Genomic DNA, 27438 nt, shown 5'->3' with positions numbered 1-27438 from the left:
AGTAAACAATCACCTCACCGACCTCATCATGCAGCTATAGAAGAGAACTCCTAAAAAATGTGCACTGTATGGTATCTGGCCCCAGAGTGACTCCTTTGCATGTGTTCCCATGCTGGAAACAATGTGACCAAATTGGTGGTCATGTCCAATACTTATTCTCCACTGGAACAAATTCTAGTCTGTAGTCTTCAATATTGTAGAGTTATGTTCCAAACTTTTATTTACCCCTATAGAACACATTGATGAATACACATAACACATATAGGTTGCGCAGCAACGTACTTGATTGCACTACCTACTCTTGGTAATGTAAGTTAGAAAAGGTGGGCTCGTCCGGGATTTGAACCCGGGACCTCTCGCACCCTAAGCGAGAATCATACCCCTAGACCAATGAGCCAGAATGAAAATATTAGTTCTAACCATGTTCGGTGGAGTGTCCTTTATTAACCACCGCACCCCTGACTGCAATTGCAAGAGCTGGTTACCATCACATGTCAAATGTAATCTGGCATACTGTGGATAACAAGCCTTCACCAATGCCAGCTCTAGGCACAGTCAAAGTTCATGAAAAGAATCAGCTGTGCTCCAAGAATGTCATATAATGATATATCACTCTGTAGTACACTACCTACACTTGGAGATGTTTAGAAGAAAGAGAAAAAAAAATCAGAACCTTCCGCACCCTAAGCAACAATCATAACCCTAAACCAAAAAACCAGCCTGATCTTGTTTGGTTAATCCTTTTAAAAAATGTAGGAAAATGATCCCAGATCTAGATCATCTATTTTTAGAATTTCATGACTATCCACACTTCGAAGAGCACTATCATACTGGGTTACCCCTGGATATACATGCACAAACAAGTGATTGATTGAAGAGCAAGTCATGCCTGACACTTGCCTAATACCAGTGATAACAACAACTGTATGTGTCACTACCCAAAGAGAGGAGACAAAGTCTGGACCAGATGGGCTTCCTGAGACCAAGGTTTCAGCAGGGTCTTTGACAAAAAGACTGCAGAGAACTTGCAGTGGGATTTCATCGTGGAGTCAAAGACCAGGGCAGAGTTATATTTCATGGTAAAGATACACGGTTCCCAAACACCCTGCATTGACTATCAGGGGTTCAACTAAATTATTATCAATAATCAGTATCCCTTCTCACTGATCTTTCAGCAGAGTGCCTAGAAATGGACCTGGAGAAGGTCTTTGGAGTGCTTGTTGGGCTGATGCCCACCCAGAGGAATCAAGGCAATCCACAGGTTTGTGGGGTTTAGCAAATACTACAGACATTTTAACCTAATTTCTTAAGAGTTTTTAGCCTTATTACCACCTTGACCAAATAGGGGATTCCTAAGGACACATAGTTCCGCAGGTACAATAGGCTTTAGACATCTTGAAACTTCTTTTCATCTCAGCACCCATCTTTCGGTAACCTGGCACCAGCCTGGCCCATACCCTTGAAGTTGATGCATCTGAGAGTGGAGAAAAAGCTGTGTCCTCCCAGACCTATGACAAGGATGTCATAAGTATGGATTGTTGGTTGCTCAGAACAACTCAGATGTTTTCATGGAACACCCTGATGCAGGACTCCATGGGGCAATTCCCTTTCCATTTTAATGCTGGTTTTCGCCCGGTGGTCATCCCAACTTCCCATGCCCCCTGGGATGTTCCTTCTGCAGACAAGCATGTGCATGGTGTGTTGGAAAGGCTGCAGCTATGGCTGAATATGGTATTAGCTAAAATAGATTGATGATGGGATGGGCCAGTGTTCTCAGTGGGCAATAAAGTGTGGCTCTCCGCACACATTTCTTCGCTAACGATACTGTCATTGAAACTGAGGACTAAGTACATTGGTCCACGCAATTGGAAAGAATAAATCTGATTGCATACAGGCCAATGCTACCACATTCCTTCTGGGGCCACATGGTTCTTCATGTCTACTTTCTAAAACTGGTTGTGGAGGACTTGTTTCCAAGACAAAATTGGTTCCTCCTGCTTCAGTAGAGGGCCACCAAGAGTAAACAATCACCTCACCGACCTCATCATGCAGCTATAGAAGAGAACTCATAAAAAATGTGCACTGTATGGTATCTGGCCCCAGAGTGACTCCTTTGCATGTGTTCCCATGCTGGAAACAATGTGACCAAATTGGTGGTCATGTCCAATACTTATTCTCCACTGGAACAAATTTTAGTCTGTAGTCTTCAATATTGTAGGGTTATGTTCCAAACTTTTATTTACCCCTATAGAACACATTGATGAATACACATAACACATATAGGTTGCGCAGCAACGTACTTGATTGCACTACCTACTCTTGGTAATGTAAGTTAGAAAAGGTGGGCTCGTCCGGGATTTGAACCCGGGATCTCTCGCACCCTAAGCGAGAATCATACCCCTAGACCAACGAGCCAGAATGAAAATATTAGTTCTAACCATGTTCGGTGGAGTGTCCTTTATTAACCACCGCACCCCTGACTGCAATTGCAAGAGCTGGTTACCATCACATGTCAAATGTAATCTGGCATACTGTGGGTAACAAGCCTTCACCAATGCCAGCTCTAGGCACAGTCAAAGTTCATGAAAAGAATCAGCTGTGCTCCAAGAATGTCATATAATGATATATCACTCTGTAGTACACTACCTACACTTGGAGATGTTTAGAAGAAAGAGAAAAAAAAAGCAGAACCTTCCGCACCCTAAGCAACAATCATAACCCTAAACCAAAAAACCAGCCTGATCTTGTTTGGTTAATCCTTTTAAAAAATGTAGGAAAATGATCCCAGATCTAGATCATCTATTTTTAGAATTTCATGACTATCCACACTTCGAAGAGCACTATCATACTGGGTTACCCCTGGATATACATGCACAAACAAGTGATTGATTGAAGAGCAAGTCATGCCTGACACTTGCCTAATACCAGTGATAACAACAACTGTATGTGTCACTACCCAAAGAGAGGAGACAAAGTCTGGACCAGATGGGCTTCCTGAGACCAAGGTTTCAGCAGGGTCTTTGACAAAAAGACTGCAGAGAACTTGCAGTGGGATTTCATCGTGGAGTCAAAGACCAGGGCAGAGTTATATTTCATGGTAAAGATACACGGTTCCCAAACACCCTGCATTGACTATCAGGGGTTCAACTAAATTATTATCAATAATCAGTATCCCTTCTCACTGATCTTTCAGCAGAGTGCCTAGAAATGGACCTGGAGAAGGTCTTTGGAGTGCTTGTTGGGCTGATGCCCACCCAGAGGAATCAAGGCAATCCACAGGTTTGTGGGGTTTAGCAAATACTACAGACATTTTAACCTAATTTCTTAAGAGTTTTTAGCCTTATTACCACCTTGACCAAATAGGGGATTCCTAAGGACACATAGTTCCGCAGGTACAATAGGCTTTTGACATCTTGAAACTTCTTTTCATCTCAGCACCCATCTTTCGGTAACCTGGCACCAGCCTGGCCCATACCCTTGAAGTTGATGCATCTGAGAGTGGAGAAAAAGCTGTGTCCTCCCAGACCTATGACAAGGATGTCATAAGTATGGATTGTTGGTTGCTCAGAACAACTCAGATGTTTTCATGGAACACCCTGATGCAGGACTCCATGGGGCAATTCCCTTTCCATTTTAATGCTGGTTTTCGCCCGGTGGTCATCCCAACTTCCCATGCCCCCTGGGATGTTCCTTCTGCAGACAAGCATGTGCATGGTGTGTTGGAAAGGCTGCAGCTATGGCTGAATATGGTATTAGCTAAAATAGATTGATGATGGGATGGGCCAGTGTTCTCAGTGGGCAATAAAGTGTGGCTCTCCGCACACATTTTTTCGCTAACGATACTGTCATTGAAACTGAGGACTAAGTACATTGGTCCACGCAATTGGAAAGAATAAATCTGATTGCATACAGGCCAATGCTACCACATTCCTTCTGGGGCCACATGGTTCTTCATGTCTACTTTCTAAAACTGGTTGTGGAGGACTTGTTTCCAAGACAAAATTGGTTCCTCCTGCTTCAGTAGAGGGCCACCAAGAGTAAACAATCACCTCACCGACCTCATCATGCAGCTATAGAAGAGAACTCCTAAAAAATGTGCACTGTATGGTATCTGGCCCCAGAGTGACTCCTTTGCATGTGTTCCCATGCTGGAAACAATGTGACCAAATTGGTGGTCATGTCCAATACTTATTCTCCACTGGAACAAATTCTAGTCTGTAGTCTTCAATATTGTAGAGTTATGTTCCAAACTTTTATTTACCCCTATAGAACACATTGATGAATACACATAACACATATAGGTTGCGCAGCAACGTACTTGATTGCACTACCTACTCTTGGTAATGTAAGTTAGAAAAGGTGGGCTCGTCCGGGATTTGAACCCGGGACCTCTCGCACCCTAAGCGAGAATCATACCCCTAGACCAATGAGCCAGAATGAAAATATTAGTTCTAACCATGTTCGGTGGAGTGTCCTTTATTAACCACCGCACCCCTGACTGCAATTGCAAGAGCTGGTTACCATCACATGTCAAATGTAATCTGGCATACTGTGGATAACAAGCCTTCACCAATGCCAGCTCTAGGCACAGTCAAAGTTCATGAAAAGAATCAGCTGTGCTCCAAGAATGTCATATAATGATATATCACTCTGTAGTACACTACCTACACTTGGAGATGTTTAGAAGAAAGAGAAAAAAAAATCAGAACCTTCCGCACCCTAAGCAACAATCATAACCCTAAACCAAAAAACCAGCCTGATCTTGTTTGGTTAATCCTTTTAAAAAATGTAGGAAAATGATCCCAGATCTAGATCATCTATTTTTAGAATTTCATGACTATCCACACTTCGAAGAGCACTATCATACTGGGTTACCCCTGGATATACATGCACAAACAAGTGATTGATTGAAGAGCAAGTCATGCCTGACACTTGCCTAATACCAGTGATAACAACAACTGTATGTGTCACTACCCAAAGAGAGGAGACAAAGTCTGGACCAGATGGGCTTCCTGAGACCAAGGTTTCAGCAGGGTCTTTGACAAAAAGACTGCAGAGAACTTGCAGTGGGATTTCATCGTGGAGTCAAAGACCAGGGCAGAGTTATATTTCATGGTAAAGATACACGGTTCCCAAACACCCTGCATTGACTATCAGGGGTTCAACTAAATTATTATCAATAATCAGTATCCCTTCTCACTGATCTTTCAGCAGAGTGCCTAGAAATGGACCTGGAGAAGGTCTTTGGAGTGCTTGTTGGGCTGATGCCCACCCAGAGGAATCAAGGCAATCCACAGGTTTGTGGGGTTTAGCAAATACTACAGACATTTTAACCTAATTTCTTAAGAGTTTTTAGCCTTATTACCACCTTGACCAAATAGGGGATTCCTAAGGACACATAGTTCCGCAGGTACAATAGGCTTTTGACATCTTGAAACTTCTTTTCATCTCAGCACCCATCTTTCGGTAACCTGGCACCAGCCTGGCCCATACCCTTGAAGTTGATGCATCTGAGAGTGGAGAAAAAGCTGTGTCCTCCCAGACCTATGACAAGGATGTCATAAGTATGGATTGTTGGTTGCTCAGAACAACTCAGATGTTTTCATGGAACACCCTGATGCAGGACTCCATGGGGCAATTCCCTTTCCATTTTAATGCTGGTTTTCGCCCGGTGGTCATCCCAACTTCCCATGCCCCCTGGGATGTTCCTTCTGCAGACAAGCATGTGCATGGTGTGTTGGAAAGGCTGCAGCTATGGCTGAATATGGTATTAGCTAAAATAGATTGATGATGGGATGGGCCAGTGTTCTCAGTGGGCAATAAAGTGTGGCTCTCCGCACACATTTTTTCGCTAACGATACTGTCATTGAAACTGAGGACTAAGTACATTGGTCCACGCAATTGGAAAGAATAAATCGGATTGCATACAGGCCAATGCTACCACATTCCTTCTGGGGCCACATGGTTCTTCATGTCTACTTTCTAAAACTGGTTGTGGAGGACTTGTTTCCAAGACAAAATTGGTTCCTCCTGCTTCAGTAGAGGGCCACCAAGAGTAAACAATCACCTCACCGACCTCATCATGCAGCTATAGAAGAGAACTCCTAAAAAATGTGCACTGTATGGTATCTGGCCCCAGAGTGACTCCTTTGCATGTGTTCCCATGCTGGAAACAATGTGACCAAATTGGTGGTCATGTCCAATACTTATTCTCCACTGGAACAAATTCTAGTCTGTAGTCTTCAATATTGTAGAGTTAAGTTCCAAACTTTTATTTACCCCTATAGAACACATTGATGAATACACATAACACATATAGGTTGCGCAGCAACGTACTTGATTGCACTACCTACTCTTGGTAATGTAAGTTAGAAAAGGTGGGCTCGTCCAGGATTTGAACCCGGGACCTCTCGCACCCTAAGCGAGAATCATACCCCTAGACCAACGAGCCAGAATGAAAATATTAGTTCTAACCATGTTCGGTGGAGTGTCCTTTATTAACCACCGCACCCCTGACTGCAATTGCAAGAGCTGGTTACCATCACATGTCAAATGTAATCTGGCATACTGTGGGTAACAAGCCTTCACCAATGCCAGCTCTAGGCACAGTCAAAGTTCATGAAAAGAATCAGCTGTGCTCCAAGAATGTCATATAATGATATATCACTCTGTAGTACACTACCTACACTTGGAGATGTTTAGAAGAAAGAGAAAAAAAAATCAGAACCTTCCGCACCCTAAGCAACAATCATAACCCTAAACCAAAAAACCAGCCTGATCTTGTTTGGTTAATCCTTTTAAAAAATGTAGGAAAATGATCCCAGATCTAGATCATCTATTTTTAGAATTTCATGACTATCCACACTTCGAAGAGCACTATCATACTGGGTTACCCCTGGATATACATGCACAAACAAGTGATTGATTGAAGAGCAAGTCATGCCTGACACTTGCCTAATACCAGTGATAACAACAACTGTATGTGTCACTACCCAAAGAGAGGAGACAAAGTCTGGACCAGATGGGCTTCCTGAGACCAAGGTTTCAGCAGGGTCTTTGACAAAAAGACTGCAGAGAACTTGCAGTGGGATTTCATCGTGGAGTCAAAGACCAGGGCAGAGTTATATTTCATGGTAAAGATACACGGTTCCCAAACACCCTGCATTGACTATCAGGGGTTCAACTAAATTATTAACAATAATCAGTATCCCTTCTCACTGATCTTTCAGCAGAGTGCCTAGAAATGGACCTGGAGAAGGTCTTTGGAGTGCTTGTTGGGCTGATGCCCACCCAGAGGAATCAAGGCAATCCACAGGTTTGTGGGGTTTAGCAAATACTACAGACATTTTAACCTAATTTCTTAAGAGTTTTTAGCCTTATTACCACCTTGACCAAATAGGGGATTCCTAAGGACACATAGTTCCGCAGGTACAATAGGCTTTTGACATCTTGAAACTTCTTTTCATCTCAGCACCCATCTTTCGGTAACCTGGCACCAGCCTGGCCCATACCCTTGAAGTTGATGCATCTGAGAGTGGAGAAAAAGCTGTGTCCTCCCAGACCTATGACAAGGATGTCATAAGTATGGATTGTTTGTTGCTCAGAACAACTCAGATGTTTTCATGGAACACCCTGATGCAGGACTCCATGGGGCAATTCCCTTTCCATTTTAATGCTGGTTTTCGCCCGGTGGTCATCCCAACTTCCCATGCCCCCTGGGATGTTCCTTCTGCAGACAAGCATGTGCATGGTGTGTTGGAAAGGCTGCAGCTATGGCTGAATATGGTATTAGCTAAAATAGATTGATGATGGGATGGGCCAGTGTTCTCAGTGGGCAATAAAGTGTGGCTCTCCGCACACATTTTTTCGCTAACGATACTGTCATTGAAACTGAGGACTAAGTACATTGGTCCACGCAATTGGAAAGAATAAATCTGATTGCATACAGGCCAATGCTACCACATTCCTTCTGGGGCCACATGGTTCTTCATGTCTACTTTCTAAAACTGGTTGTGGAGGACTTGTTTCCAAGACAAAATTGGTTCCTCCTGCTTCAGTAGAGGGCCACCAAGAGTAAACAATCACCTCACCGACCTCATCATGCAGCTATAGAAGAGAACTCCTAAAAAATGTGCACTGTATGGTATCTGGCCCCAGAGTGACTCCTTTGCATGTGTTCCCATGCTGGAAACAATGTGACTAAATTGGTGGTCATGTCCAATACTTATTCTCCACTGGAACAAATTCTAGTCTGTAGTCTTCAATATTGTAGAGTTAAGTTCCAAACTTTTATTTACCCCTATAGAACACATTGATGAATACACATAACACATATAGGTTGCGCAGCAACGTACTTGATTGCACTACCTACTCTTGGTAATGTAAGTTAGAAAAGGTGGGCTCGTCCAGGATTTGAACCCGGGACCTCTCGCACCCTAAGCAAGAATCATACCCCTAGACCAACGAGCCAGAATGAAAATTATGGTTCTAACCATGTTCAGTGGAGTGTCCTTTATTAACCACCGCACCCCTGACTGCAATTGCAAGAGCTGGTTACCATCACATGTCAAATGTAATCTGGCATACTGTGGGTAACAAGCCTTCACCAATGCCAGCTCTAGGCACAGTCAAAGTTCATGAAAAGAATCAGCTGTGCTCCAAGAATGTCATATAATGATATATCACACTGTAGTACACTACCTACACTTGGAGATGTTTAGAAGAAAGAGAAAAAAAAAGCAGAACCTTCCGCACCCTAAGCAACAATCATAACCCTAAACCAAAAAACCAGCCTGATCTTGTTTGGTTAATCCTTTTAAAAAATGTAGGAAAATGATCCCAGATCTAGATCATCTATTTTTAGAATTTCATGACTATCCACACTTCGAAGAGCACTATCATACTGGGTTACCCCTGGATATACATGCACAAACAAGTGATTGATTGAAGAGCAAGTCATGCCTGACACTTGCCTAATACCAGTGATAACAACAACTGTATGTGTCACTACCCAAAGAGAGGAGACAAAGTCTGGACCAGATGGGCTTCCTGAGACCAAGGTTTCAGCAGGGTCTTTGACAAAAAGACTGCAGAGAACTTGCAGTGGGATTTCATCGTGGAGTCAAAGACCAGGGCAGAGTTATATTTCATGGTAAAGATACACGGTTCCCAAACACCCTGCATTGACTATCAGGGGTTCAACTAAATTATTATCAATAATCAGTATCCCTTCTCACTGATCTTTCAGCAGAGTGCCTAGAAATGGACCTGGAGAAGGTCTTTGGAGTGCTTGTTGGGCTGATGCCCACCCAGAGGAATCAAGGCAATCCACAGGTTTGTGGGGTTTAGCAAATACTACAGACATTTTAACCTAATTTCTTAAGAGTTTTTAGCCTTATTACCACCTTGACCAAATAGGGGATTCCTAAGGACACATAGTTCCGCAGGTACAATAGGCTTTTGACATCTTGAAACTTCTTTTCATCTCAGCACCCATCTTTCGGTAACCTGGCACCAGCCTGGCCCATACCCTTGAAGTTGATGCATCTGAGAGTGGAGAAAAAGCTGTGTCCTCCCAGACCTATGACAAGGATGTCATAAGTATGGATTGTTGGTTGCTCAAAACAACTCAGATGTTTTCATGGAACACCCTGATGCAGGACTCCATGGGGCAATTCCCTTTCCATTTTAATGCTGGTTTTCGCCCGGTGGTCATCCCAACTTCCCATGCCCCCTGGGATGTTCCTTCTGCAGACAAGCATGTGCATGGTGTGTTGGAAAGGCTGCAGCTATGGCTGAATATGGTATTAGCTAAAATAGATTGATGATGGGATGGGCCAGTGTTCTCAGTGGGCAATAAAGTGTGGCTCTCCGCACACATTTTTTCGCTAACGATACTGTCATTGAAACTGAGGACTAAGTACATTGGTCCACGCAATTGGAAAGAATAAATCGGATTGCATACAGGCCAATGCTACCACATTCCTTCTGGGGCCACATGGTTCTTCATGTCTACTTTCTAAAACTGGTTGTGGAGGACTTGTTTCCAAGACAAAATTGGTTCCTCCTGCTTCAGTAGAGGGCCACCAAGAGTAAACAATCACCTCACCGACCTCATCATGCAGCTATAGAAGAGAACTCCTAAAAAATGTGCACTGTATGGTATCTGGCCCCAGAGTGACTCCTTTGCATGTGTTCCCATGCTGGAAACAATGTGACCAAATTGGTGGTCATGTCCAATACTTATTCTCCACTGGAACAAATTCTAGTCTGTAGTCTTCAATATTGTAGAGTTAAGTTCCAAACTTTTATTTACCCCTATAGAACACATTGATGAATACACATAACACATATAGGTTGCGCAGCAACGTACTTGATTGCACTACCTACTCTTGGTAATGTAAGTTAGAAAAGGTGGGCTCGTCCAGGATTTGAACCCGGGACCTCTCGCACCCTAAGCAAGAATCATACCCCTAGACCAACGAGCCAGAATGAAAATTATAGTTCTAACCATGTTCAGTGGAGTGTCCTTTATTAACCACCGCACCCCTGACTGCAATTGCAAGAGCTGGTTACCATCACATGTCAAATGTAATCTGGCATACTGTGGGTAACAAGCCTTCACCAATGCCAGCTCTAGGCACAGTCAAAGTTCATGAAAAGAATCAGCTGTGCTCCAAGAATGTCATATAATGATATATCACACTGTAGTACACTACCTACACTTGGAGATGTTTAGAAGAAAGAGAAAAAAAAAGCAGAACCTTCCGCACCCTAAGCAACAATCATAACCCTAAACCAAAAAACCAGCCTGATCTTGTTTGGTTAATCCTTTTAAAAAATGTAGGAAAATGATCCCAGATCTAGATCATCTATTTTTAGAATTTCATGACTATCCACACTTCGAAGAGCACTATCATACTGGGTTACCCCTGGATATACATGCACAAACAAGTGATTGATTGAAGAGCAAGTCATGCCTGACACTTGCCTAATACCAGTGATAACAACAACTGTATGTGTCACTACCCAAAGAGAGGAGACAAAGTCTGGACCAGATGGGCTTCCTGAGACCAAGGTTTCAGCAGGGTCTTTGACAAAAAGACTGCAGAGAACTTGCAGTGGGATTTCATCGTGGAGTCAAAGACCAGGGCAGAGTTATATTTCATGGTAAAGATACACGGTTCCCAAACACCCTGCATTGACTATCAGGGGTTCAACTAAATTATTATCAATAATCAGTATCCCTTCTCACTGATCTTTCAGCAGAGTGCCTAGAAATGGACCTGGAGAAGGTCTTTGGAGTGCTTGTTGGGCTGATGCCCACCCAGAGGAATCAAGGCAATCCACAGGTTTGTGGGGTTTAGCAAATACTACAGACATTTTAACCTAATTTCTTAAGAGTTTTTAGCCTTATTACCACCTTGACCAAATAGGGGATTCCTAAGGACACATAGTTCCGCAGGTACAATAGGCTTTTGACATCTTGAAACTTCTTTTCATCTCAGCACCCATCTTTCGGTAACCTGGCACCAGCCTGGCCCATACCCTTGAAGTTGATGCATCTGAGAGTGGAGAAAAAGCTGTGTCCTCCCAGACCTATGACAAGGATGTCATAAGTATGGATTGTTGGTTGCTCAAAACAACTCAGATGTTTTCATGGAACACCCTGATGCAGGACTCCATGGGGCAATTCCCTTTCCATTTTAATGCTGGTTTTCGCCCGGTGGTCATCCCAACTTCCCATGCCCCCTGGGATGTTCCTTCTGCAGACAAGCATGTGCATGGTGTGTTGGAAAGGCTGCAGCTATGGCTGAATATGGTATTAGCTAAAATAGATTGATGATGGGATGGGCCAGTGTTCTCAGTGGGCAATAAAGTGTGGCTCTCCGCACACATTTTTTCGCTAACGATACTGTCATTGAAACTGAGGACTAAGTACATTGGTCCACGCAATTGGAAAGAATAAATCGGATTGCATACAGGCCAATGCTACCACATTCCTTCTGGGGCCACATGGTTCTTCATGTCTACTTTCTAAAACTGGTTGTGGAGGACTTGTTTCCAAGACAAAATTGGTTCCTCCTGCTTCAGTAGAGGGCCACCAAGAGTAAACAATCACCTCACCGACCTCATCATGCAGCTATAGAAGAGAACTCCTAAAAAATGTGCACTGTATGGTATCTGGCCCCAGAGTGACTCCTTTGCATGTGTTCCCATGCTGGAAACAATGTGACCAAATTGGTGGTCATGTCCAATACTTATTCTCCACTGGAACAAATTCTAGTCTGTAGTCTTCAATATTGTAGAGTTAAGTTCCAAACTTTTATTTACCCCTATAGAACACATTGATGAATACACATAACACATATAGGTTGCGCAGCAACGTACTTGATTGCACTACCTACTCTTGGTAATGTAAGTTAGAAAAGGTGGGCTCGTCCAGGATTTGAACCCGGGACCTCTCGCACCCTAAGCAAGAATCATACCCCTAGACCAACGAGCCAGAATGAAAATTATAGTTCTAACCATGTTCAGTGGAGTGTCCTTTATTAACCACCGCACCCCTGACTGCAATTGCAAGAGCTGGTTACCATCACATGTCAAATGTAATCTGGCATACTGTGGGTAACAAGCCTTCACCAATGCCAGCTCTAGGCACAGTCAAAGTTCATGAAAAGAATCAGCTGTGCTCCAAGAATGTCATATAATGATATATCACACTGTAGTACACTACCTACACTTGGAGATGTTTAGAAGAAAGAGAAAAAAAAAGCAGAACCTTCCGCACCCTAAGCAACAATCATAACCCTAAACCAAAAAACCAGCCTGATCTTGTTTGGTTAATCCTTTTAAAAAATGTAGGAAAATGATCCCAGATCTAGATCATCTATTTTTAGAATTTCATGACTATCCACACTTCGAAGAGCACTATCATACTGGGTTACCCCTGGATATACATGCACAAACAAGTGATTGATTGAAGAGCAAGTCATGCCTGACACTTGCCTAATACCAGTGATAACAACAACTGTATGTGTCACTACCCAAAGAGAGGAGACAAAGTCTGGACCAGATGGGCTTCCTGAGACCAAGGTTTCAGCAGGGTCTTTGACAAAAAGACTGCAGAGAACTTGCAGTGGGATTTCATCGTGGAGTCAAAGACCAGGGCAGAGTTATATTTCATGGTAAAGATACACGGTTCCCAAACACCCTGCATTGACTATCAGGGGTTCAACTAAATTATTAACAATAATCAGTATCCCTTCTCACTGATCTTTCAGCAGAGTGCCTAGAAATGGACCTGGAGAAGGTCTTTGGAGTGCTTGTTGGGCTGATGCCCACCCAGAGGAATCAAGGCAATCCACAGGTTTGTGGGGTTTAGCAAATACTACAGACATTTTAACCTAATTTCTTAAGAGTTTTTAGCCTTATTACCACCTTGACCAAATAGGGGATTCCTAAGGACACATAGTTCCGCAGGTACAATAGGCTTTTGACATCTTGAAACTTCTTTTCATCTCAGCACCCATCTTTCGGTAACCTGGCACCAGCCTGGCCCATACCCTTGAAGTTGATGCATCTGAGAGTGGAGAAAAAGCTGTGTCCTCCCAGACCTATGACAAGGATGTCATAAGTATGGATTGTTTGTTGCTCAGAACAACTCAGATGTTTTCATGGAACACCCTGATGCAGGACTCCATGGGGCAATTCCCTTTCCATTTTAATGCTGGTTTTCGCCCGGTGGTCATCCCAACTTCCCATGCCCCCTGGGATGTTCCTTCTGCAGACAAGCATGTGCATGGTGTGTTGGAAAGGCTGCAGCTATGGCTGAATATGGTATTAGCTAAAATAGATTGATGATGGGATGGGCCAGTGTTCTCAGTGGGCAATAAAGTGTGGCTCTCCGCACACATTTTTTCGCTAACGATACTGTCATTGAAACTGAGGACTAAGTACATTGGTCCACGCAATTGGAAAGAATAAATCTGATTGCATACAGGCCAATGCTACCACATTCCTTCTGGGGCCACATGGTTCTTCATGTCTACTTTCTAAAACTGGTTGTGGAGGACTTGTTTCCAAGACAAAATTGGTTCCTCCTGCTTCAGTAGAGGGCCACCAAGAGTAAACAATCACCTCACCGACCTCATCATGCAGCTATAGAAGAGAACTCCTAAAAAATGTGCACTGTATGGTATCTGGCCCCAGAGTGACTCCTTTGCATGTGTTCCCATGCTGGAAACAATGTGACTAAATTGGTGGTCATGTCCAATACTTATTCTCCACTGGAACAAATTCTAGTCTGTAGTCTTCAATATTGTAGAGTTAAGTTCCAAACTTTTATTTACCCCTATAGAACACATTGATGAATACACATAACACATATAGGTTGCGCAGCAACGTACTTGATTGCACTACCTACTCTTGGTAATGTAAGTTAGAAAAGGTGGGCTCGTCCAGGATTTGAACCCGGGACCTCTCGCACCCTAAGCAAGAATCATACCCCTAGACCAACGAGCCAGAATGAAAATTATGGTTCTAACCATGTTCAGTGGAGTGTCCTTTATTAACCACCGCACCCCTGACTGCAATTGCAAGAGCTGGTTACCATCACATGTCAAATGTAATCTGGCATACTGTGGGTAACAAGCCTTCACCAATGCCAGCTCTAGGCACAGTCAAAGTTCATGAAAAGAATCAGCTGTGCTCCAAGAATGTCATATAATGATATATCACACTGTAGTACACTACCTACACTTGGAGATGTTTAGAAGAAAGAGAAAAAAAAAGCAGAACCTTCCGCACCCTAAGCAACAATCATAACCCTAAACCAAAAAACCAGCCTGATCTTGTTTGGTTAATCCTTTTAAAAAATGTAGGAAAATGATCCCAGATCTAGATCATCTATTTTTAGAATTTCATGACTATCCACACTTCGAAGAGCACTATCATACTGGGTTACCCCTGGATATACATGCACAAACAAGTGATTGATTGAAGAGCAAGTCATGCCTGACACTTGCCTAATACCAGTGATAACAACAACTGTATGTGTCACTACCCAAAGAGAGGAGACAAAGTCTGGACCAGATGGGCTTCCTGAGACCAAGGTTTCAGCAGGGTCTTTGACAAAAAGACTGCAGAGAACTTGCAGTGGGATTTCATCGTGGAGTCAAAGACCAGGGCAGAGTTATATTTCATGGTAAAGATACACGGTTCCCAAACACCCTGCATTGACTATCAGGGGTTCAACTAAATTATTATCAATAATCAGTATCCCTTCTCACTGATCTTTCAGCAGAGTGCCTAGAAATGGACCTGGAGAAGGTCTTTGGAGTGCTTGTTGGGCTGATGCCCACCCAGAGGAATCAAGGCAATCCACAGGTTTGTGGGGTTTAGCAAATACTACAGACATTTTAACCTAATTTCTTAAGAGTTTTTAGCCTTATTACCACCTTGACCAAATAGGGGATTCCTAAGGACACATAGTTCCGCAGGTACAATAGGCTTTTGACATCTTGAAACTTCTTTTCATCTCAGCACCCATCTTTCGGTAACCTGGCACCAGCCTGGCCCATACCCTTGAAGTTGATGCATCTGAGAGTGGAGAAAAAGCTGTGTCCTCCCAGACCTATGACAAGGATGTCATAAGTATGGATTGTTGGTTGCTCAAAACAACTCAGATGTTTTCATGGAACACCCTGATGCAGGACTCCATGGGGCAATTCCCTTTCCATTTTAATGCTGGTTTTCGCCCGGTGGTCATCCCAACTTCCCATGCCCCCTGGGATGTTCCTTCTGCAGACAAGCATGTGCATGGTGTGTTGGAAAGGCTGCAGCTATGGCTGAATATGGTATTAGCTAAAATAGATTGATGATGGGATGGGCCAGTGTTCTCAGTGGGCAATAAAGTGTGGCTCTCCGCACACATTTTTTCGCTAACGATACTGTCATTGAAACTGAGGACTAAGTACATTGGTCCACGCAATTGGAAAGAATAAATCGGATTGCATACAGGCCAATGCTACCACATTCCTTCTGGGGCCACATGGTTCTTCATGTCTACTTTCTAAAACTGGTTGTGGAGGACTTGTTTCCAAGACAAAATTGGTTCCTCCTGCTTCAGTAGAGGGCCACCAAGAGTAAACAATCACCTCACCGACCTCATCATGCAGCTATAGAAGAGAACTCCTAAAAAATGTGCACTGTATGGTATCTGGCCCCAGAGTGACTCCTTTGCATGTGTTCCCATGCTGGAAACAATGTGACCAAATTGGTGGTCATGTCCAATACTTATTCTCCACTGGAACAAATTCTAGTCTGTAGTCTTCAATATTGTAGAGTTAAGTTCCAAACTTTTATTTACCCCTATAGAACACATTGATGAATACACATAACACATATAGGTTGCGCAGCAACGTACTTGATTGCACTACCTACTCTTGGTAATGTAAGTTAGAAAAGGTGGGCTCGTCCAGGATTTGAACCCGGGACCTCTCGCACCCTAAGCAAGAATCATACCCCTAGACCAACGAGCCAGAATGAAAATTATAGTTCTAACCATGTTCAGTGGAGTGTCCTTTATTAACCACCGCACCCCTGACTGCAATTGCAAGAGCTGGTTACCATCACATGTCAAATGTAATCTGGCATACTGTGGGTAACAAGCCTTCACCAATGCCAGCTCTAGGCACAGTCAAAGTTCATGAAAAGAATCAGCTGTGCTCCAAGAATGTCATATAATGATATATCACACTGTAGTACACTACCTACACTTGGAGATGTTTAGAAGAAAGAGAAAAAAAAAGCAGAACCTTCCGCACCCTAAGCAACAATCATAACCCTAAACCAAAAAACCAGCCTGATCTTGTTTGGTTAATCCTTTTAAAAAATGTAGGAAAATGATCCCAGATCTAGATCATCTATTTTTAGAATTTCATGACTATCCACACTTCGAAGAGCACTATCATACTGGGTTACCCCTGGATATACATGCACAAACAAGTGATTGATTGAAGAGCAAGTCATGCCTGACACTTGCCTAATACCAGTGATAACAACAACTGTATGTGTCACTACCCAAAGAGAGGAGACAAAGTCTGGACCAGATGGGCTTCCTGAGACCAAGGTTTCAGCAGGGTCTTTGACAAAAAGACTGCAGAGAACTTGCAGTGGGATTTCATCGTGGAGTCAAAGACCAGGGCAGAGTTATATTTCATGGTAAAGATACACGGTTCCCAAACACCCTGCATTGACTATCAGGGGTTCAACTAAATTATTATCAATAATCAGTATCCCTTCTCACTGATCTTTCAGCAGAGTGCCTAGAAATGGACCTGGAGAAGGTCTTTGGAGTGCTTGTTGGGCTGATGCCCACCCAGAGGAATCAAGGCAATCCACAGGTTTGTGGGGTTTAGCAAATACTACAGACATTTTAACCTAATTTCTTAAGAGTTTTTAGCCTTATTACCACCTTGACCAAATAGGGGATTCCTAAGGACACATAGTTCCGCAGGTACAATAGGCTTTTGACATCTTGAAACTTCTTTTCATCTCAGCACCCATCTTTCGGTAACCTGGCACCAGCCTGGCCCATACCCTTGAAGTTGATGCATCTGAGAGTGGAGAAAAAGCTGTGTCCTCCCAGACCTATGACAAGGATGTCATAAGTATGGATTGTTGGTTGCTCAAAACAACTCAGATGTTTTCATGGAACACCCTGATGCAGGACTCCATGGGGCAATTCCCTTTCCATTTTAATGCTGGTTTTCGCCCGGTGGTCATCCCAACTTCCCATGCCCCCTGGGATGTTCCTTCTGCAGACAAGCATGTGCATGGTGTGTTGGAAAGGCTGCAGCTATGGCTGAATATGGTATTAGCTAAAATAGATTGATGATGGGATGGGCCAGTGTTCTCAGTGGGCAATAAAGTGTGGCTCTCCGCACACATTTTTTCGCTAACGATACTGTCATTGAAACTGAGGACTAAGTACATTGGTCCACGCAATTGGAAAGAATAAATCGGATTGCATACAGGCCAATGCTACCACATTCCTTCTGGGGCCACATGGTTCTTCATGTCTACTTTCTAAAACTGGTTGTGGAGGACTTGTTTCCAAGACAAAATTGGTTCCTCCTGCTTCAGTAGAGGGCCACCAAGAGTAAACAATCACCTCACCGACCTCATCATGCAGCTATAGAAGAGAACTCCTAAAAAATGTGCACTGTATGGTATCTGGCCCCAGAGTGACTCCTTTGCATGTGTTCCCATGCTGGAAACAATGTGACCAAATTGGTGGTCATGTCCAATACTTATTCTCCACTGGAACAAATTCTAGTCTGTAGTCTTCAATATTGTAGAGTTAAGTTCCAAACTTTTATTTACCCCTATAGAACACATTGATGAATACACATAACACATATAGGTTAGGTTGCGCAGCAACGTACTTGATTGCACTACCTACTCTTGGTAATGTAAGTTAGAAAAGGTGGGCTTGTCCAGGATTTGAACCCGGGACCTCTCGCACCCTAAGCAAGAATCATACCCCTAGACCAACGAGCCAGAATGAAAATATTAGTTCTAACCATGTTCGGTGGAGTGTCCTTTATTAACCACCGCACCCCTGACTGCAATTGCAAGAGCTGGTTACCATCACATGTCAAATGTAATCTGGCATACTGTGGGTAACAAGCCTTCACCAATGCCAGCTCTAGGCACAGTCAAAGTTCATGAAAAGAATCAGCTGTGCTCCAAGAATGTCATATAATGATATATCACTCTGTAGTACACTACCTACACTTGGAGATGTTTAGAAGAAAGAGAAAAAAAAAGCAGAACCTTCCGCACCCTAAGCAACAATCATAACCCTAAACCAAAAAACCAGCCTGATCTTGTTTGGTTAATCCTTTTAAAAAATGTAGGAAAATGATCCCAGATCTAGATCATCTATTTTTAGAATTTCATGACTATCCACACTTCGAAGAGCACTATCATACTGGGTTACCCCTGGATATACATGCACAAACAAGTGATTGATTGAAGAGCAAGTCATGCCTGACACTTGCCTAATACCAGTGATAACAACAACTGTATGTGTCACTACCCAAAGAGAGGAGACAAAGTCTGGACCAGATGGGCTTCCTGAGACCAAGGTTTCAGCAGGGTCTTTGACAAAAAGACTGCAGAGAATTTGCAGTGGGATTTCATCGTGGAGTCAAAGACCAGGGCAGAGTTATATTTCATGGTAAAGATACACGGTTCCCAAACACCCTGCATTGACTATCAGGGGTTCAACTAAATTATTAACAATAATCAGTATCCCTTCTCACTGATCTTTCAGCAGAGTGCCTAGAAATGGACCTGGAGAAGGTCTTTGGAGTGCTTGTTGGGCTGATGCCCACCCAGAGGAATCAAGGCAATCCACAGGTTTGTGGGGTTTAGCAAATACTACAGACATTTTAACCTAATTTCTTAAGAGTTTTTAGCCTTATTACCACCTTGACCAAATAGGGGATTCCTAAGGACACATAGTTCCGCAGGTACAATAGGCTTTTGACATCTTGAAACTTCTTTTCATCTCAGCACCCATCTTTCGGTAACCTGGCACCAGCCTGGCCCATACCCTTGAAGTTGATGCATCTGAGAGTGGAGAAAAAGCTGTGTCCTCCCAGACCTATGACAAGGATGTCATAAGTATGGATTGTTTGTTGCTCAGAACAACTCAGATGTTTTCATGGAACACCCTGATGCAGGACTCCATGGGGCAATTCCCTTTCCATTTTAATGCTGGTTTTCGCCCGGTGGTCATCCCAACTTCCCATGCCCCCTGGGATGTTCCTTCTGCAGACAAGCATGTGCATGGTGTGTTGGAAAGGCTGCAGCTATGGCTGAATATGGTATTAGCTAAAATAGATTGATGATGGGATGGGCCAGTGTTCTCAGTGGGCAATAAAGTGTGGCTCTCCGCACACATTTTTTCGCTAACGATACTGTCATTGAAACTGAGGACTAAGTACATTGGTCCACGCAATTGGAAAGAATAAATCTGATTGCATACAGGCCAATGCTACCACATTCCTTCTGGGGCCACATGGTTCTTCATGTCTACTTTCTAAAACTGGTTGTGGAGGACTTGTTTCCAAGACAAAATTGGTTCCTCCTGCTTCAGTAGAGGGCCACCAAGAGTAAACAATCATCTCACCGACCTCATCATGCAGCTATAGAAGAGAACTCCTAAAAAATGTGCACTGTATGGTATCTGGCCCCAGAGTGACTCCTTTGCATGTGTTCCCATGCTGGAAACAATGTGACCAAATTGGTGGTCATGTCCAATACTTATTCTCCACTGGAACAAATTCTAGTCTGTAGTCTTCAATATTGTAGAGTTAAGTTCCAAACTTTTATTTACCCCTATAGAACACATTGATGAATACACATAACACATATAGGTTGCGCAGCAACGTACTTGATTGCACTACCTACTCTTGGTAATGTAAGTTAGAAAAGGTGGGTTCGTCCGGGATTTGAACCCGGGACCTCTTGCACCCTAAGCGAGAATGATACCCCTAGACCAACGAGCCAGAATGAAATATTAGTTCTAACCATGTTCAGTGGAGTGTCCTTTATTAACCACCACACCCCTGACTGCAATTGCAAGAGCTGGTTACCATCACATGTCAAATGTAATCTGGCATACTGTGGGTAACAAGCCTTCACCAATGCCAGCTCTAGGCACAGTCAAAGTTCATGAAAAGAATCAGCTGTGCTCCAAGAATGTCATATAATGATATATCACACTGTAGTACACTACCTACACTTGGAGATGTTTAGAAGAAAGAGAAAAAAAAAGCAGAACCTTCCGCACCCTAAGCAACAATCATAACCCTAAACCAAAAAACCAGCCTGATCTTGTTTGGTTAATCCTTTTAAAAAATGTAGGAAAATGATCCCAGATCTAGATCATCTATTTTTAGAATTTCATGACTATCCACACTTCGAAGAGCACTATCATACTGGGTTACCCCTGGATATACATGCACAAACAAGTGATTGATTGAAGAGCAAGTCATGCCTGACACTTGCCTAATACCAGTGATAACAACAACTGTATGTGTCACTACCCAAAGAGAGGAGACAAAGTCTGGACCAGATGGGCTTCCTGAGACCAAGGTTTCAGCAGGGTCTTTGACAAAAAGACTGCAGAGAACTTGCAGTGGGATTTCATCGTGGAGTCAAAGACCAGGGCAGAGTTATATTTCATGGTAAAGATACACGGTTCCCAAACACCCTGCATTGACTATCAGGGGTTCAACTAAATTATTATCAATAATCAGTATCCCTTCTCACTGATCTTTCAGCAGAGTGCCTAGAAATGGACCTGGAGAAGGTCTTTGGAGTGCTTGTTGGGCTGATGCCCACCCAGAGGGATCAAGGCAATCCACAGGTTTGTGGGGTTTAGCAAATACTACAGACATTTTAACCTAATTTCTTAAGAGTTTTTAGCCTTATTACCACCTTGACCAAATAGGGGATTCCTAAGGACACATAGTTCCGCAGGTACAATAGGCTTTTGACATCTTGAAACTTCTTTTCATCTCAGCACCCATCTTTCGGTAACCTGGCACCAGCCTGGCCCATACCCTTGAAGTTGATGCATCTGAGAGTGGAGAAAAAGCTGTGTCCTCCCAGACCTATGACAAGGATGTCATAAGTATGGATTGTTTGTTGCTCAGAACAACTCAGATGTTTTCATGGAACACCCTGATGCAGGACTCCATGGGGCAATTCCCTTTCCATTTTAATGCTGGTTTTCGCCCGGTGGTCATCCCAACTTCCCATGCCCCCTGGGATGTTCCTTCTGCAGACAAGCATGTGCATGGTGTGTTGGAAAGGCTGCAGCTATGGCTGAATATGGTATTAGCTAAAATAGATTGATGATGGGATGGGCCAGTGTTCTCAGTGGGCAATAAAGTGTGGCTCTCCGCACACATTTTTTCGCTAACGATACTGTCATTGAAACTGAGGACTAAGTACATTGGTCCACGCAATTGGAAAGAATAAATCTGATTGCATACAGGCCAATGCTACCACATTCCTTCTGGGGCCACATGGTTCTTCATGTCTACTTTCTAAAACTGGTTGTGGAGGACTTGTTTCCAAGACAAAATTGGTTCCTCCTGCTTCAGTAGAGGGCCACCAAGAGTAAACAATCACCTCACCGACCTCATCATGCAGCTATAGAAGAGAACTCCTAAAAAATGTGCACTGTATGGTATCTGGCCCCAGAGTGACTCCTTTGCATGTGTTCCCATGCTGGAAACAATGTGACCAAATTGGTGGTCATGTCCAATACTTATTCTCCACTGGAACAAATTCTAGTCTGTAGTCTTCAATATTGTAGAGTTAAGTTCCAAACTTTTATTTACCCCTATAGAACACATTGATGAATACACATAACACATATAGGTTGCGCAGCAACGTACTTGATTGCACTACCTACTCTTGGTAATGTAAGTTAGAAAAGGTGGGCTCGTCCAGGATTTGAACCCGGGACCTCTCGCACCCTAAGCAAGAATCATACCCCTAGACCAACGAGCCAGAATGAAAATTATAGTTCTAACCATGTTCAGTGGAGTGTCCTTTATTAACCACCGCACCCCTGACTGCAATTGCAAGAGCTGGTTACCATCACATGTCAAATGTAATCTGGCATACTGTGGGTAACAAGCCTTCACCAATGCCAGCTCTAGGCACAGTCAAAGTTCATGAAAAGAATCAGCTGTGCTCCAAGAATGTCATATAATGATATATCACACTGTAGTACACTACCTACACTTGGAGATGTTTAGAAGAAAGAGAAAAAAAAAGCAGAACCTTCCGCACCCTAAGCAACAATCATAACCCTAAACCAAAAAACCAGCCTGATCTTGTTTGGTTAATCCTTTTAAAAAATGTAGGAAAATGATCCCAGATCTAGATCATCTATTTTTAGAATTTCATGACTATCCACACTTCGAAGAGCACTATCATACTGGGTTACCCCTGGATATACATGCACAAACAAGTGATTGATTGAAGAGCAAGTCATGCCTGACACTTGCCTAATACCAGTGATAACAACAACTGTATGTGTCACTACCCAAAGAGAGGAGACAAAGTCTGGACCAGATGGGCTTCCTGAGACAAAGGTTTCAGCAGGGTCTTTGACAAAAAGACTGCAGAGAACTTGCAGTGGGATTTCATCGTGGAGTCAAAGACCAGGGCAGAGTTATATTTCATGGTAAAGATACACGGTTCCCAAACACCCTGCATTGACTATCAGGGGTTCAATTAAATTATTATCAATAATCAGTATCCCTTCTCACTGATCTTTCAGCAGAGTGCCTAGAAATGGACCTGGAGAAGGTCTTTGGAGTGCTTGTTGGGCTGATGCCCACCCAGAGGGATCAAGGCAATCCACAGGTTTGTGGGGTTTAGCAAATACTACAGACATTTTAACCTAATTTCTTAAGAGTTTTTAGCCTTATTACCACCTTGACCAAATAGGGGATTCCTAAGGACACATAGTTCCGCAGGTACAATAGGCTTTTGACATCTTGAAACTTCTTTTCATCTCAGCACCCATCTTTCGGGAACCTTGCACCAGCCTGGCCCATACCCTTGAAGTTGATGCATCTGAGAGTGGAGAAAAAGCTGTGTCCTCCCAGACCTATGACAAGGATGTTATAAGTATGGATTGTTGGTTGCTCAGAACAACTCAGATGTTTTCATGGAACACCCTGATGCAGGACTCCATGGGGCAATTCCCTTTCCATTTTAATGCTGGTTTTCGCCCGGTGGTCATCCCAACTTCCCATGCCCCCTGGGATGTTCCTTCTGCAGACAAGCATGTGCATGGTGTGTTGGAAAGGCTGCAGCTATGGCTGAATATGGTATTAGCTAAAATAGATTGATGATGGGATGGGCCAGTGTTCTCAGTGGGCAATAAAGTGTGGCTCTCCGCACACATTTTTTCGCTAACGATACTGTCATTGAAACTGAGGACTAAGTACATTGGTCCACGCAATTGGAAAGAATAAATCTGATTGCATACAGGCCAATGCTACCACATTCCTTCTGGGGCCACATGGTTCTTCATGTCTACTTTCTAAAACTGGTTGTGGAGGACTTGTTTCCAAGACAAAATTGGTTCCTCCTGCTTCAGTAGAGGGCCACCAAGAGTAAACAATCACCTCACCGACCTCATCATGCAGCTATAGAAGAGAACTCCTAAAAAATGTGCACTGTATGGTATCTGGCCCCAAAATGACTCCTTTGCATGTGTTCCCATGCTGGAAACAATGTGACCAAATTGGTGGTCATGTCCAATACTTATTCTCCACTGGAACAAATTCTAGTCTGTAGTCTTCAATATTGTAGAGTTATGTTCCAAACTTTTATTTACCCCTATAGAACACATTGATGAATACACATAACACATATAGGTTGCGCAGCAACGTACTTGATTGCACTACCTACTCTTGGTAATGTAAGTTAGAAAAGGTGGGCTCGTCCGGGATTTGAACCCGGGACCTCTCGCACCCTAAGCGAGAATCATACCCCTAGACCAACGAGCCAGAATGAAAATATCAGTTCTAACCATGTTCGGTGGAGTGTCCTTTATTAACCACCGCACCCCTGACTGCAATTGCAAGAGCTGGTTACCATCACATGTCAAATGTAATCTGGCATACTGTGGGTAACAAGCCTTCACCAATGCCAGCTCTAGGCACAGTCAAAGTTCATGAAAAGAATCAGCTGTGCTCCAAGAATGTCATATAATGATATATCACTCTGTAGTACACTACCTACACTTGGAGATGTTTAGAAGAAAGAGAAAAAAAAAGCAGAACCTTCCGCACCCTAAGCAACAATCATAACCCTAAACCAAAAAACCAGCCTGATCTTGTTTGGTTAATCCTTTTAAAAAATGTAGGAAAATGATCCCAGATCTAGATCATCTATTTTTAGAATTTCATGACTATCCACACTTCGAAGAGCACTATCATACTGGGTTACCCCTGGATATACATGCACAAACAAGTGATTGATTGAAGAGCAAGTCATGCCTGACACTTGCCTAATACCAGTGATAACAACAACTGTATGTGTCACTACCCAAAGAGAGGAGACAAAGTCTGGACCAGATGGGCTTCCTGAGACCAAGGTTTCAGCAGGGTCTTTGACAAAAAGACTGCAGAGAACTTGCAGTGGGATTTCATCGTGGAGTCAAAGACCAGGGCAGAGTTATATTTCATGGTAAAGATACACGGTTCCCAAACACCCTGCATTGACTATCAGTGGTTCAACTAAATTATTATCAATAATCAGTATCCCTTCTCACTGATCTTTCAGCAGAGTGCCTAGAAATGGACCTGGAGAAGGTCTTTGGAGTGCTTGTTGGGCTGATGCCCACCCAGAGGAATCAAGGCAATCCTCAGGTTTGTGGGGTTTAGCAAATACTACAGACATTTTAACCTAATTTCTTAAGAGTTTTTAGCCTTATTACCACCTTGACCAAATAGGGGATTCCTAAGGGCACATAGTTCCGCAGGTACAATAGGCTTTTGACATCTTGAAACTTCTTTTCATCTCAGCACCCATCTTTCGGTAACCTGGCACCAGCCTGGCCCATACCCTTGAAGTTGATGCATCTGAGAGTGGAGAAAAAGCTGTGTCCTCCCAGACCTATGACAAGGATGTCATAAGTATGGATTGTTGGTTGCTCAGAACAACTCAGATGTTTTCATGGAACACCCTGATGCAGGACTCCATGGGGCAATTCCCTTTCCATTTTAATGCTGGTTTTCGCCCGGTGGTCATCCCAACTTCCCATGCCCCCTGGGATGTTCCTTCTGCAGACAAGCATGTGCATGGTGTGTTGGAAAGGCTGCAGCTATGGCTGAATATGGTATTAGCTAAAATAGATTGATGATGGGATGGGCCAGTGTTCTCAGTGGGCAATAAAGTGTGGCTCTCCGCACACATTTTTTCGCTAACGATACTGTCATTGAAACTGAGGACTAAGTACATTGGTCCACGCAATTGGAAAGAATAAATCTGATTGCATACAGGCCAATGCTACCACATTCCTTCTGGGGCCACATGGTTCTTCATGTCTACTTTCTAAAACTGGTTGTGGAGGACTTGTTTCCAAGACAAAATTGGTTCCTCCTGCTTCAGTAGAGGGCCACCAAGAGTAAACAATCACCTCACCGACCTCATCATGCAGCTATAGAAGAGAACTCCTAAAAAATGTGCACTGTATGGTATCTGGCCCCAGAGTGACTCCTTTGCATGTGTTCCCATGCTGGAAACAATGTGACCAAATTGGTGGTCATGTCCAATACTTATTCTCCACTGGAACAAATTCTAGTCTGTAGTCTTCAATATTGTAGAGTTATGTTCCAAACTTTTATTTACCCCTATAGAACACATTGATGAATACACATAACACATATAGGTTGCGCAGCAACGTACTTGATTGCACTACCTACTCTTGGTAATGTAAGTTAGAAAAGGTGGGCTCGTCCGGGATTTGAACCCGGGACCTCTCGCATCCTAAGCGAGAATCATACCCCTAGACCAACGAGCCAGAATGAAAATATTAGTTCTAACCATGTTCGGTGGAGTGTCCTTTATTAACCACCGCACCCCTGACTGCAATTGCAAGAGCTGGTTACCATCACATGTCAAATGTAATCTGGCATACTGTGGGTAACAAGCCTTCACCAATGCCAGCTCTAGGCACAGTCAAAGTTCATGAAAAGAATCAGCTGTGCTCCAAGAATGTCATATAATGATATATCACTCTGTAGTACACTACCTACACTTGGAGATGTTTAGAAGAAAGAGAAAAAAAAAGCAGAACCTTCCGCACCCTAAGCAACAATCATAACCCTAAACCAAAAAACCAGCCTGATCTTGTTTGGTTAATCCTTTTAAAAAATGTAGGAAAATGATCCCAGATCTAGATCATCTATTTTTAGAATTTCATGACTATCCACACTTCGAAGAGCACTATCATACTGGGTTACCCCTGGATATACATGCACAAACAAGTGATTGATTGAAGAGCAAGTCATGCCTGACACTTGCCTAATACCAGTGATAACAACAACTGTATGTGTCACTACCCAAAGAGAGGAGACAAAGTCTGGACCAGATGGGCTTCCTGAGACCAAGGTTTCAGCAGGGTCTTTGACAAAAAGACTGCAGAGAACTTGCAGTGGGATTTCATCGTGGAGTCAAAGACCAGGGCAGAGTTATATTTCATGGTAAAGATACACGGTTCCCAAACACCCTGCATTGACTATCAGGGGTTCAACTAAATTATTATCAATAATCAGTATCCCTTCTCACTGATCTTTCAGCAGAGTGCCTAGAAATGGACCTGGA

At 43.2% G+C, this 27438-nt stretch overlaps 12 non-coding genes across 12 annotated transcripts; all 12 read right to left on the bottom strand.

Annotated features, from left to right (window-relative positions):
* Positions 1–325: 325 nt before the first annotated feature.
* Positions 326–397, bottom strand: TRNAP-AGG (transfer RNA proline (anticodon AGG)). The gene has a single exon. It is a non-coding gene; the product is annotated as a tRNA-Pro (tRNA).
* Positions 398–2343: 1946 nt separating this feature from the next.
* On the bottom strand, positions 2344–2415 carry TRNAP-AGG (transfer RNA proline (anticodon AGG)). Its single transcript has one exon. It is a non-coding gene; the product is annotated as a tRNA-Pro (tRNA).
* Positions 2416–4361: 1946 nt separating this feature from the next.
* Positions 4362–4433, bottom strand: TRNAP-AGG (transfer RNA proline (anticodon AGG)). Its single transcript has one exon. It is a non-coding gene; the product is annotated as a tRNA-Pro (tRNA).
* A 1946-nt stretch (positions 4434–6379) lies between these two features.
* On the bottom strand, positions 6380–6451 carry TRNAP-AGG (transfer RNA proline (anticodon AGG)). Its single transcript has one exon. It is a non-coding gene; the product is annotated as a tRNA-Pro (tRNA).
* Positions 6452–8397: 1946 nt separating this feature from the next.
* TRNAP-AGG (transfer RNA proline (anticodon AGG)) lies at positions 8398–8469 on the bottom strand. The gene has a single exon. It is a non-coding gene; the product is annotated as a tRNA-Pro (tRNA).
* Positions 8470–10415: 1946 nt separating this feature from the next.
* Positions 10416–10487, bottom strand: TRNAP-AGG (transfer RNA proline (anticodon AGG)). The gene has a single exon. It is a non-coding gene; the product is annotated as a tRNA-Pro (tRNA).
* A 1946-nt stretch (positions 10488–12433) lies between these two features.
* On the bottom strand, positions 12434–12505 carry TRNAP-AGG (transfer RNA proline (anticodon AGG)). The gene has a single exon. It is a non-coding gene; the product is annotated as a tRNA-Pro (tRNA).
* Positions 12506–14451: 1946 nt separating this feature from the next.
* TRNAP-AGG (transfer RNA proline (anticodon AGG)) lies at positions 14452–14523 on the bottom strand. The gene has a single exon. It is a non-coding gene; the product is annotated as a tRNA-Pro (tRNA).
* A 1946-nt stretch (positions 14524–16469) lies between these two features.
* Positions 16470–16541, bottom strand: TRNAP-AGG (transfer RNA proline (anticodon AGG)). Its single transcript has one exon. It is a non-coding gene; the product is annotated as a tRNA-Pro (tRNA).
* A 5986-nt stretch (positions 16542–22527) lies between these two features.
* TRNAP-AGG (transfer RNA proline (anticodon AGG)) lies at positions 22528–22599 on the bottom strand. Its single transcript has one exon. It is a non-coding gene; the product is annotated as a tRNA-Pro (tRNA).
* A 1946-nt stretch (positions 22600–24545) lies between these two features.
* On the bottom strand, positions 24546–24617 carry TRNAP-AGG (transfer RNA proline (anticodon AGG)). Its single transcript has one exon. It is a non-coding gene; the product is annotated as a tRNA-Pro (tRNA).
* Positions 24618–26563: 1946 nt separating this feature from the next.
* On the bottom strand, positions 26564–26635 carry TRNAP-AGG (transfer RNA proline (anticodon AGG)). Its single transcript has one exon. It is a non-coding gene; the product is annotated as a tRNA-Pro (tRNA).
* Positions 26636–27438: the final 803 nt, after the last annotated feature.

Source organism: Mixophyes fleayi, chromosome 4, assembly GCF_038048845.1.
Source record: "Mixophyes fleayi isolate aMixFle1 chromosome 4, aMixFle1.hap1, whole genome shotgun sequence".
Taxonomy (NCBI): Eukaryota; Metazoa; Chordata; class Amphibia; order Anura; family Limnodynastidae; genus Mixophyes; species Mixophyes fleayi.
Note: the sequence above shows the minus strand (reverse complement) of the source record. Positions and strands in the feature narration are given on the sequence as shown.